Below are 13,673 nucleotides of genomic sequence, written 5' to 3' on the forward strand. Positions count from 1 at the left end.
ACCAATATATGTTTTCAGCAGGGAAATCAGGTATGATAACTGGCTGGGGTGAGAGGGCAGGAAAAACTGGGTAAACTAGTTGAAAAACTAGTTAAACAAGTTGAAAAGCTTTGTCAATTTGATTAGGGACAAGAACCCATTGGGCCCATCTACCATTTATCAGCCATCTACTGTGCTAGATTCTTGCCTAGACCATTGCGCTCAAAACTGGGCTGGGTGATGGTGGCTGCTAGAGTTCCCAAGAACATGGACTTTATGATTATATTCACATCTGTTAAATGGGTTGAACAAGCTTACCTCACAGGAATGTTGAGGGGATTAAATGAGATTACATAGTTAGAGCACCCATCATAGAGTCAAGCACATAGTGTGTTTATCTTCTTTCCTCATACCCTTCCTCAATTAGATAACTTACTAAAATTATATTTGCTTTACAAAAATAATATAATTAGTTGAATGCTCAAATGAACTTTGCCATGTCTTGATCAGAGGAAATTTCTCATATTTTTAGGGTCTCAGAAGAGGAAACAGAAGGGGAGGCAGAGCACCCCTCGTGGCCTGTGACAAACACTAGACAGCTGTGCGTGGAATCATCACTGAGGGCTTGGGTGGCAGAGACATTATGATGCTGGAGTCATTAAAAGAGAAAACAGACCTGCGGCCAGGGGATGCATATGTGGAGTGAGAATTGCCAGCAGCAGCCATCCTTAGAGAATGGGTAACACCCCCAGTCCGACCCTCTGAAGGGGGCTTGGTTCTACTGCCTAGAAAGTGATCAGTTCTCCAGGCTGCTGTGCATTGCGCAGCAGGTAGGACTTTGCTCTGCCTCCTTCTCAGCCTGGACCCAGGACACCTGCATGCCAGCAGCGGGGCCCCTCTGTCACTTAGCTCACTGGGAATGGCCCTAATAGCATCCACTTCTGAACTCTTTGTTTCACCAGTCTTGCTTGTGATAAACGGACACTTTTAAAAAACTGAGGACAGAAAGTGGCAAGAGAGATTCTTTTTTTGATGCTATTCTGAATAATATTTTTGAGCTGTAAGATTCTTCGTTCAATTTTTCTAAGGACCGCTCCTTCCACCTCAATCATATTTTATAATCTAATAACCTGGTTTATGTTGTATATTTTAAGATGAATTACCTGTGCAGTGGCTTCCTTTATTATTACTTATCAAGGAGGATAAAAACGGAAATCTCAGGCCTTACTCTACCTCACATCTTGCATTTTCAGTCTCTTCCCCCTACTTCACTCCCCAACTCACAGCAGTACAAATCCACAAGGAGCTGTCGCAAACCCACCCGCTTTTTTAGTGCCTTTGGACATTCCGTTCACTCCTCCTGGAATGCTTTCCTGACTTTTGTGTGTTACGAAAATGTCTATTCATTCTTTAATACTCACTTTTGATTTTTGCCATGAAGACTATTACTACCCTCCAATCTCTACTGACTTCTTTTTGTGCCTTTATCAGATTTTATTTAAATGGTTTATTTGCATGTCAGTCTCCAAATTATACTGCGAGTTCCTTGAAAACAAAATCTCTATACCATTCATATTTGTATTTTCAACAGTATGACCATCCTTGTACCTGTGGGTGTGCTAAACGTTTCTGCAATTTTATGTTAAAAGAAAAAAGTTTATGAAGGCAATTTCTAAACTTATTATACCCAAACAGATTAACAATTTACAGGTGGGGTTATTCCCATCTTAGTTATTGGTTAGGATGAAAATTATACCCTTTTGGGGACACTCCCAGAAAAGCTAGTAAATTTTCTCAAAGTCTTTGTTTATCTATAGGATGGCATCATGCCATAAAATAAATAATTATACATGTGAAGTATATAATATTCTGTGTAATTAAAGATGTGATGCTAATTGAACCTACCACCCTGCAAGAACTGTCCCGTAGCCTTTAGTATTTGGAGCCAGTTGTGTGGTGTACCTGCCCAGTACAGCTCAAACAGACAAAGCCACCAAAATAGAAGAAAACCAGGCAAACTAGCCATCATATTAAATCTGCCCAAATGTCATCTCTACAGAAATGCACATTGTTTTTAAAAGTTCTGTCTTAACTTTTAACCAGTATAACATATTCATCACACTTTTTTATTTGTGCTTTGCCAGAGGCTGTTTTAGGAGGTTTAGATATTGGCAAACGTGTCTGATTTGCAGGCAGATCACTCTTTAATTCAATCGTGCATATCCCTGAAAATCAATTTCTGATCCACTTGAAGGTTTACAATTATCCAAATGAAATTGCTGGGATTTTCAAAGAGCCTTGAAGTAAATAAGAACCATATGCACTCTCTTAACTGTATTCTTGTCTGAAAACTAAACATGAACTTCATTGGTATTCATGAACGTTATTTGTTCTGTCCCCACAATCATCTTCGTTCTCCATCTCACGGAGAACCGAGATTCTCCATATTTACAGGCACATTTTGAGCATCTACTATATGCCAGGCACCGTGGAGTACATGGATCTCAATGCCCGAGCCACGTTAGAGATGGTGGAACACCACCGCACTCCGCAGCCAGCGTCCTAGGAGTGTGGCAGGTAGCACTGTCCTGGGTCAGCAGGTGAATCCTTGACCACACCAAGATGATGATTTAAAGTCACATCTCCGTGCTTTCTGTTAAGTTTACAGAATATGTGATAATATAGAATAATAAATGGGTATGTTTTGTCTTAAAGAGTAAATTAAGCCCTGGCTGATGTGGCTCAGTGGACAAAAGGTCACCGGTTCAATTCCTGGTCTGTGCATGTTCCTGGGTTGTAGACAAGGCCCCCAGTTGGGGGCATGTGAAAGGCAACTGTTCGATGTATCTTGCCCTCTCTTTCTCCTTCCTTTCCCTTCTCTCTGGGTGTTTGAGAAAAGAAAGTAAATTAAAAGTGCTATGCAGGCAATAGTGCCTTTTGTTTTCTTCAGAGGAGAGGCTGGAAGTTTAAACATCTCCTAGCTAAGCAAGCTTTCAGGCACTTGTCAGCTGAGATGGTTTTTTAAAATATTATTCCCATGTTTGATATGAGATATTAGCTTTATTATGAAAGAGATGTACATGCCACCATAATTACAAAATTTGGACATAGAAAGTGACTTTTGAGATCATTATCTCAGCACCTTGGGGTGGCCCAGAATATCCATGGGTCAGTCTCCTAACTCCAAGGCTCAATCTTGTTTCTCCTGTGTTTGCTAGAGCAGCTCTTCCCTGCCTATAAAGTTTTAGGCATATTTTGGTCTTTAACACAAAACATTTTTGGAAGAAGAAGCTGGACATCGTCGCCTATTTTCCTAATAACTACCCATTTCACAGAGCGCCATATCCACGTTGCACTTCACTTCTCCTCACAGCTGTCAGTTCTCATTTTATTAAAAAATATTTTTATGATGGCAAGATATATACATATCAGAAAAAGTTGCCATTTTAACTATTTTAAGTGTTTAATTCAATGACATTAAATATATTCACAATGTTGTACATGCATCCTACTATTGATTTCCAAAACTCCCAACCAGAAACTCTGTAATTGTTAAGCAATAACTCCCCATTCCACTCGTCCCCCAGCCCCTGGTGACCCCCACTGTACTTTCTGTGTCTAGAATTCACCTATTCTAGGTGTTCAGGTGAGTGGAATCACACAATCAGACCTTTTTTTGTCTGGCTTATTTCATTTAGTATAATGTTTTTAAGGTTTAACCATGTTGAAACAGAACTTCATCTATTTATATGACTGAATAATATGCTATTGAACATATATACCATTATTTCTTATCCATTCATCTTTCAATGGACACTGGATTGTTTCTGGCTATTGTAAATAATGCTGCATCAAAGACTGGTATACAAATATCCTTTGGACACTTGTTTTTAATTCTTTTGGGTATATACCTAGGAGCAGAATTGCTAGGTCATTTAGTAATTCCATGTTTAGCTTTTTGAGGAAACACCAAACTCCTTTACAGTGACTGCATTATCTTACATTCTTACCACATCTTCACCAATACTTGTTTATTTTTTAACATGATGGCCATCATAAGTAGGTATGAAGTACTATCTCATTGTGGCTTTGATATGCATTTCCCTAATACCTAATAATTTTGTACATCTTTTTATATGCTTGGTGGACATTTGTGCAACTTCTTTGGAGAAATGTCTATTTAAGTTCTTTGCCCATTTCTTAAATTTGGTTGTTTGTCTTGTTGAGTTTTAGGAGTTCTTTGTACATTCTTAATGTTAAGCCTTTATTATATATTTGATCTGAAAATATTTTCTTCCAGTTGAAAGGTTGTCTTTTCACTTTCTTGATAATGTCTTTTGATGCACAAAAGTTTTTAAGTTTGAAATCTGATTTATGTATTTTTGTTGTTGTTGCTTGTGTGTCTGGTGTCTTACACAAGACTGCATTGCCAAATCTGAGGTCATGGAGAATTACTCCTGTGTTTTTTTAAGATGAATTTTATGGCTTTGGCCATGGTTGGTGTTGCTGAGTAGGTTGAGCATTGGCCTGCAAACCAAAAGGTTGCTGGTTCCACTCCTGGTCAGGGCACATGCCTGGGTTGTGGGCCAGGTCCCCAGCTGGGGGTGTGCAAGAGGCAACCAATCAATGTTTCTCTCACACATTGATATTTTACTCCCTCCCTTCTCCTCTCTCTAAATAGTAAATAAAATGTTTTAAAAAAGAGTTTTATGGTTTTAGTACTTATATTTAGGTCATTGATCCACTTGAGTTAATTTTTGTATATGGCATATGATAGGGGCCTAACTTCATTCTTTTGAATGTGAAAATCCAGTTTTCCCCACATCGTTTGTTGAAAGGACTGTTCTTTCCCCCGTTGACTGCACTTGGCACCCTTGTTGAAAATCGTGTGACCATAGATACATAAGTTTCTCTCTAGACTCTCAATTCTATTCCTCTGGTCTGTATGTTCATCCTTATGCCAGTACCCCACTACTTTGGTTACTATAGCTTTGTAGTAAGTAAATTTTTAAATTGTGAAGTGTGAGACCTCCACTTTTTTTTCTCAAGATTCTTTTGGCTTTATATAGCACCCTGTAATTCCATATGAATCTGAAGATCAGCTTTTATATTCCCCATTCCATGCCACCCAAAATTGCTAACCCTCCTTTGTCCTCTTCTCATAAAGAGTATTCAAACAACTGCCTTTGTCCATGAAGGCCACCCTGGCGCCAGCTCCCCTCAGGCCCTCTGCATCATCCTTATCACAGCTGTTAGCCCCACCTGCCTGCCAGGACACCTTAATCATCTCTTTGGATGCAGACTGCCAAGGGGCTGGCCACTCAACCCTTTTATCAACTTTATGCATATGAGATTAAGTCGATTTTGAGTTCCCACCCATTAAGCTCCCCTTGGAGGTCTAAGAGCCCCTCCTGACTTGGGGCTAGTGCTTTTTTGAGTGCATTAAGGAAGTAAGGGGTCGGCATTTAGGGGCTATTTCTATGAATCGAAATGAACATGTTTATATTCTACCTCTGTCCCTTTTGCCCACTAACCCCATTTCCTGGGTTAAGGGAAAATTCTATATGGACCTTTGAGGTCTTGGCTATTGTCTCAGCACTAATTTGTTGAGCACCTGATATGCACTGGGTTTCGTAGTGTAACAAATACCTAAGGAGTTCCAAATTTGTAACCTCAAGGAGTTTGAAATCTCATGGGGGAGTCTGAATGGCATATGAATATTGCAAACACTTCAAGCATGATGCGTTATTTAATACCATGGTGTTTCTTATAATATAAACCTGTGTAATTAGGATTCAGCAGACAGAGAATGCCACAGGAGCTGTAGAGCCACTGAGGACTGCATGGATAAAAGCAGCATGTAAACAGGACCTTGAAAAGCCAGAAGACAGAAGTAGGAAATGAGAGAAGACATCCTAGTAGGGACAAGTGATGTGATGAGGGTATATGACAACAAAATCCATGACAACAATGAGTTTCATGCCTCTCTGAACAAACAAGAATCTGTTTCAATGGAACCTACTGATATTAGAGAGGAGAGAGGACCCAGATGCAGAGCCAAGGTGGGGCCAAACTGAGGCAGCTTTGTATCAGAAGGAATTGTCTGGAATCATTGTTATCCCAGCACATATGAGCTCATCTTGCACAGCTTTGCTAATGACTATTTTTCCAGATTCTAGAGGGCTCATTGTTCTCAAGGTGAAGGTGGAGTGTGGCCCTCACAGACACATCAGCTGGGCGCAGATGCTTGAACACCCCCAGGCACACCCATCTGTCTCCAGCTTTTATTCTGTGGCCACCACCCTGGTCAAGTGGTTGTCACCCCACACTTAGAATGACAGAAGTAGCCTTTCATCTGAACTTCCTGCCCCCAGGCCCCACTCTGCTCCAAACCCTAGGGCAAACCGGTATCATCCAATGTGCTTACAACAGCATCAACATCATGGTGTTCCTTTGCTCAAGGATTATCTTAAAGCTTGGATCTGGACTTCTCTCTCTAGTGCTCTAAGTTCTAGTGCTCTAAGTTCCTGCATTAGGGTCTCACAAACTTCTCACTGTGCCTACAAATAAAGCAATGACTTTGCATAGGCACTTAGATAGATGGGCTGAATTATGTCCCCTCAGAATTCTCATGTTTTAAAGCCCTGACCCTTAGTACCTCAGAATGTGACTGTATTTGGCGATAGGGTTTTAAAAGAGGTGATTGTTAAAATGAGGTCAGTAGGGCAAGCTCTAATTCAATATGTCTAGTGTTCTTATGAGGAGATGAGATTAGGACACAGACACACACAGAGGGAACACCATATTGAAAGGTTTTTTTTAGGCTCTGCCGAGGAAAAAAATGCCAATCAGCCACAAAGTTAGGCAGTATAGAGTTTTATTGGGGTTTGCACACTTGGGCAAGGTTCTCCAGTCTGCAGAGTGGGGCCAGGGAAGTTGCCTCCAAGCAGGGGATATGGCAGGGTTTTATTTTGGTTGGCTCTCTTTGTGGGAGCTGGGGATTGGTCCCCTTTGAACAAACCGGCAGTATATTATTGGTGGCACAGGTTGCTATGCAGATATCCGTTTTGGCAAAGCCCACCCTTTCGGTTCTCTGGTTTGACATCAGCTGTCTTTTCTGGGTTGTAGTTCAGCCACCATTTTGGATTGTAGTCCAGCCGCCATTTTATCCTACCCCACCCATCCTGACACATATGAGATCACAAGGAGAAAACAGCCATCTACAAGCCAAGGAAAGAGGCCTTAGAAAATAAAAAAAACAAAACCTCCAACCCTGCTGATACTCTGATCTTGGATTTCCAGCCTCCAGAACTGTGAGAAAATACACGTCTGTTGTTTGAGCCACCCAGTCTGAGGTACTTTGTTATGGCAACCCCAACAAACTAATGCAGGCACCTGCCTCAGTAGTGGCTTCCCTCACCTCACATATCACACTCATTGCCTCCACTTTCCTCACATGTTTGATCCTCTAGCCTGCCCTCAGATAGCCTGGCTCACACTCCTCAAACCTAACTCAGCCCCTTCGTGCCTCTTCTCTGGCTACCCCAGTCATAGGGCTCTCTCTCCTCAGATTGTGACACATGTATTTCCATTTATTCTCTAGTCCTCTTTTGTGCTTTATTTTTTCTCCAATCATAAAATTTAGCAAGTTTTTATGTGACTTTCCTCCATCTTCTATGAAGAGAAAGAGGCAGGTGTGAAGGAGGGAAGGAACGGAGAATGACTGACTCCTGTGTTTTTGTCTCAAACCTCCAGGTGGACTGTGGTGCATGATGAGATGGGAAATACCCAGTGAGGAAAAGATGTGGGTATTTATATGCATGTGTACATATTATTTTCTTATAAAAATTATACTATACATATTGTTTTATAACTCAAGTTTTTAACTTAGTAATACTCATGGGACATCTTGCGTGTCACTATTTGCTCCTACTGCATTCTTTTTCATATTTGCATAGTTTTCCATGTACTTCCTTCAGTCTTTCTAGCAAAAAAAATCAATGATGTTCATTTTATTAATGCTCTTAGAATCTATAATGTGAGTGACTATATACTTTATTCAAAGACTTGTCTAGGTGGCCTTCAGAAAGTGAAGATGTCCTAGAACAAACTGTTTATGGGAAGGACCACAGAAGTTACCTCCTAGAACTGCCATATGTTAGAGATACAAAACCAGGGTCTGGAGGATCTAATGGCTTTCATAAGGTCATTCTAATGGTAAATGCATGAACCAGTGGAAGAATCCAAACCTCCAGAGTCGTTCTCACTATATAACAATGTTGCTCAAATAGTGAGACCATAAGACCCTTCCCTGGGGTTGCTTTACTGAGTTTAATTTGGTTAGCCTACCTAACAGTAACCCACCTAAAATAAAATTTAAAAAACAGAACTCAATGTGACCCTAGAGGTCAGCTGATCTAATTTCATTTTTATAGTTGAGAGAATTGAGGACCAGTGTTCCCTGGGTAGGTTTCTGAATGTGATAAATGTTACATATAAATAAAATCATGCAGTATGTGGCCTTTTGTGGCTGGCGTTTTTAAAAAGAAAATATAAATCTGATCATGTTCAACTATGTTGGTCCCTTTCATAGCTTCCTATTACACTTGCAACAAAGCCCACACTCTCTAGCATGGCCTCAAAGCTTCATTCCACCTGACCGCAAAAGCTTATCTTTTTCTTCCCCTTTGCTCACTCTGCTTCTGCCACACTGTCCACCTTGCTGTTCCTTAAACAGGTACGTATTGATTGAGAAGCTTGGTGTAAGACCAACAGGCAGATGTTAGAAGAAATACAAGTGCATAAAAAAGGGGGGCTGGTTTTTCAGTCAATCATTCAATTCAAGATTATTATTTGTGTATACATTCAAGGTCCAGAGCCAGGCACTGGAGACACCGAGTCCAATAAGAGAAGGGCCTCGAGTCCAGCAGGGAGAACAGCCAGGTGAGCAAGTGGTAAAATAGCATGCACTACGTGCTGGGATTATGGGAAGACAGAAGAGGGCTCCCTAGATCTCTTGGGGGATCTGGGTGGCTTCTCAGGGGAGGTGGCTACTGAGTTGTGTCTTGATGAACTTGGGGAGTTAGATATGGAAAGCAGGGGTGGGTGGAAGTGGGTCAGGAGGATTAGAGGGCTCTAGAATAGCATGGGCAAGGCTTGACTGTGTGGAAGGGTTTGCTGCACTTAGGGGACTGCTTGCCTTTCTATCTTGGGGACAGGTCAGAGAGTAGGAGGTACAGCTGGGCCATGGTGTGCACAGCCTTATAGGTTAAGCTAAGGAAAACCCAACAACATTTTATTCTGAGAGTTACTGGCATTAAACGCAAAGTTATATGTGGGATCATTTTTTAATAGAACTGATTGATGACATGGCAAGCACTGAATTCTATTTGCATGTCACTGCAGCCAGTGGCCAGTTTGGAAGTGGTTTACTAATTCAAGAAAAAAGTTATAAATGTACAATTTCATGAGTGTCTACTTTCTATAATATACTAGTTCCCTCCCTCACTCTGTATATGTTGTGTTTGTACAAAACATTTAAAAGTGTGGTTTGTTTTAGCCCCTGTTGCAGGTGAGGAAACTGAAGCTCAGAAAAGCTGAGTAACCTCCCGAGGTCCCATGGGTAGCAAGCAGGGTGGAGAATTGGAGGCTGCCCACCTCAGTGCCCCATAGAAGGTCCCGAGTGAAGATGGCCTGAGCTAAGGCAAGCAAGGGAGGAGGATCGGAAGGGGCAGGTGGGAGATATCTGATAGAACTTGAATGCAGAATGAGGGAGAGGAAGGAATCTGGAATCTTTTCCAAATTTCTGGCTTGAACAATGAGAGACGGTACCACTTGCTGAGTTTGGGGAAAAGGATGAGGAGCAGGTGGAAGATGACAAGTACAGGCAATGCTGTGACCCAGGGCAGGATGGAGGGAGTGCCATGCGCTCAGGGAGGTCAGGAGAGTGAGGCAGAGCTTCTGGTCCAGCGTCTCAAAGAGGTTCCAAGCAGGCCATGACATTGACCATGAATTTTGGATTAGGACAAACGAGATTTTGGCTGGTGACATTGCAAGGAAGAACATTCTAAGGAGAAGAAACAGAGGCAGGGAAGTGAGGTTGTGTTTAGAGAGTGATGATAGTAAATTTTGGTGAGGGTCATCAACTGTGACTTTGAATGGCAGGTAGAACGAGGCATTTTAGACAAAGAAATAGAAATCCTTGACAAATAGAAACCCTTGATGAGGCCTGACAAAGGGAAACCTGGCAGGGTTGATCTAGGTTGATTTGAATGGGTAGAGACTGGAAGTGGGGAGACCAAAGAGTACAGGGGAGAGAAAATGGGAGCCTGGGTTGGGTTGGGACACGGGTATTGCAAAGAAGAGGGTGACATAGATCAGTGAACATAGAGTTAATAAGCTTTGCTAGATGTGAGGATGGGGAAGTTGCCCAAGATCTTTCCGAAATTTTTGAGCTTGGGTTGAAAAAAATAAATTCTGTTTTGGAAGGGTTGATTTGAGGCCAAAAGAAGATGGAAACTTTGGAGAAAGGTTAAAACTAGAGATAAAGGTTTGGGATGGTCCCCGTGGAGGTTACAACTGAAGTCCTGACAACAGATGACATTGTTGGGGGCAGAATGAGGACACAGGAAAGGAGCTGAGACAGGCCCATTTATGGGGAGGAGGAGAAGCATGAAAGGTGATCAGGAAGAAGTGGGAGGAGAATGAGGGCTGTGGAGAGGTTCGGAAGTCTGGAAGAGGAGGTGGCATAAACAAAAAGTCACTTCAAAACCCGGAACCTTGGTGGTTTAGCATGTCACTTGTTCAGTGTTTTGACCAAAGAGTAAATAGAACCCTTTCCTTTCCACCCCCCAATATTAGTATTTTGATATGTTGGGATTTGGAAAAGTTTTGTCTCCAGTACTAACAGAGGGCAAAAGAGAACACAGTAGGTCCTGGCTGGGTAGCCCAGTTGGTTAGAGTGTCGTCCTGATACACCCAGGTTGTGGGTTCCATCCCTGGTCAGGACACATACAAGAGTCATCCAGTGACTGCATAAATAAGTGGAACAACAAACCGACGCTTCTCTCTGCCCTTCTCTCTCTCTCTCCTTTCCTCTCTCTAAAAACAATCAATAATTTTTTTTTTAGAAAAAAGAGAACACAGTATATATCAGATTTTCAAGTGTATGGCTCTAATCTATCACAATCAGTTTGCTCTGAGGGGCTCATGGATTTCATCCCAAAGGGAAGCATAGTCCTCTGTACACTGTCCTCAAGGTTGTACAGCTTCTTTGGGTCCTCGTCCGGACGCTGCCCTTCTGAGGGTCTGGCTATCTGCACTTGACTGGCTTCCTTCTGCCACCCTCACGCAGGAACCCCTTCTTTCACTCTTGGCATTTGGAATCCTTAGGAGAGGGTTGCTCAGCCAGAGCCTGGATTCTCTTTTCCTCTGCCCATCTTGAGTGACCTCTTGTGCTGGTCACTGACACTAGGCTTGTCACTCTTCAGAAGAGACCTCAACTAAATAGAACTCAGGGCCAAGAGTATAATGGTAAGTTAAAGAGATAACTGTGCCACCTTGGAAGGGCTACGGCAATGCAGTGTGGGGGTGGGGTGTGTTCCTGAGGAGTCAGGCATGGCAAGTGCTGTCAGGGCTGGGGAGACCGGGATGGAGAAAGAGCCTGGGGAACATGAGGAGAAGGGCCCTGGTGGCTTTTGGCAGAGCACCTCACTAGTAAGGCTGGTGTGATGAGAGACTGCCAGGGTTTATGGGAGGAGTGTACAGCGAGTGGACTCCGCAGCCCTTTTGGAGACCTCTTCTCTCTTCCCTTGGAAGTATTATTATTATTCCTGCTTTCTCCTTCATCCCGAGCAGCCTGACTGCCCCCAGTCCCGGCCCCGGTAACACTGGTCTGGGCGATTCAACCCGGCAGAAGCAGAGGCCTTGCTGTCCTTCAGGGCTTGCTGCCTTCTGCAGAGTGGGGCCCCTCTGCCTTTCTCAGCACCAGCTGTGGAGGTCCCTTGGAATGTGTACCCGGAGCTGGTTGCCATCACTCCATCTGTCCTTCCATACTTGCTGCTCTGGCTTGCAGCCTGCCATCCTGTCCCTAGGTTTGTCACCCTACAAAAGTCCCAAATCAGACCTCTGAGTTCAGTTTGCAAGGACAGGAAAACCAGACTGTGGAATAAGGGAGCTAAAAACATCAAACTTCATTTGCTTTTGTTTTGGAGCCATGTTTATCCCAAGGGGTAAACAGCCACATGATTGGTAGCCTGAAAATCCATCATTGACGCCACATTATCAGACTTGTTCTCTTGTCTCTTGTGACAAATGTCTACAAAACATACCACTTTTTTTTTCCTCAAGGGCAACCAAGCCCATTATTTTTGAGGATAGCACAAACACACGATTGTGTCCAAGCCTCTCCATGATATTTCACATAAGTATGACAAGAGTAGTGCTCATTGCCCTGGCTGGTGTGGCTCAGTGGATTGAGCACTGGCCTGTGAACCAAAGGGTCACCACTTGAATTCCTAGTCAGGGCACGTGCCTGCATTGTGTGTAAGAAGTAACCGCACATTACTGTTTCTCACCCTCTCTTTCTCTCTCCCTTTCCCTCTCTAAAAATAAATACATTTTTTTTTTTAAGAAAAAGAATAGTGCTCACTACTTACCTTAAACTAATACAGGTGCTTCCAGGATAAGTCTATGGTGGGTAATATTTTTTCTTCTGAGAACCTATTTTTGAGATAACTATATGTCTCTCACTCTCTGTTGTTATTGCAATAACATCCTTCTGGTCCTTTTTTTTTTTTTTTTGCCAGAATGCTGGGCCTTGGGTGGCAGGACTATGCTCTAGGTAACCATTCACTGGACTAGGATGCAAAGGATATGGATCCTAAATTCTGACACTCATTAGTAGTGTAACCCTAGGTAAGTCATTTCCTCTCTGTGGGGCTCAGTTTTCTATAAATAAAAGATTTGGATGAGGTCAACGACATGCTCCGAAAATTTTAAACAACAAACTCTTGGTGGAGGAGGGAGCAAGGAAAGTCCTGATTGTATTTGTCAATTTATGTGGTGTAAATTTCCCTGCCAAAGACCCATTTCAAGCTACCAACTTGAAGTCAGCAGGCTCACAAATTTCATAAAAATATAACAGTGGGCTCTGGTGAGACAGTACAAATCAATTTCAGCACAACTCAGGATGAGATCAATACTGCACATTATTTTAATTCTGAAATTCTTTGATATTATGTATCTAAAATCCCTTTCAGCCATAAAATGCTACAATTTTATGATTTTGGTGCTGAGTGATTTTTTAAATTGTCGGGATACACTCAAAACCTAATTGACAGCACTCATTTGCCTCATAACTTCATCAGCAACCTGATTAAAGCTGGCTTTGGTCCAGATTCAGAGTTCTGGTCCCCCTTGAGTAAGCAGTTCTGGTCAGGAGGCCTTGGAACTAGAGTTTTGAAATGATCATGGCTTAAGAGTTAGGAACTTGGGTCTTGAAACTCAAGGATTCATTCTAGTGCTGTTCTTGCCTTCATCTGAGCAGTCAGATGGGTTATGATTCATTGCCATGTTATTTCAGCCACTGTTTCCCAGGGTGCCTAGGAGCAAGGAAGGCCTGAGAGCATGAAGCAGACAGAAAAAACAGGACCAAGGAGAAAGGGAAACGCCTAGGGCAGGGCCTTGCTGAGTTG

The sequence above is a fragment of the Sturnira hondurensis genome, unplaced genomic scaffold (genome assembly GCF_014824575.4).
Source record: "Sturnira hondurensis isolate 20B ecotype Veracruz unplaced genomic scaffold, ASM1482457v3 Scaffold0004271, whole genome shotgun sequence".
NCBI lineage: Eukaryota > Metazoa > Chordata > Mammalia > Chiroptera > Phyllostomidae > Sturnira > Sturnira hondurensis.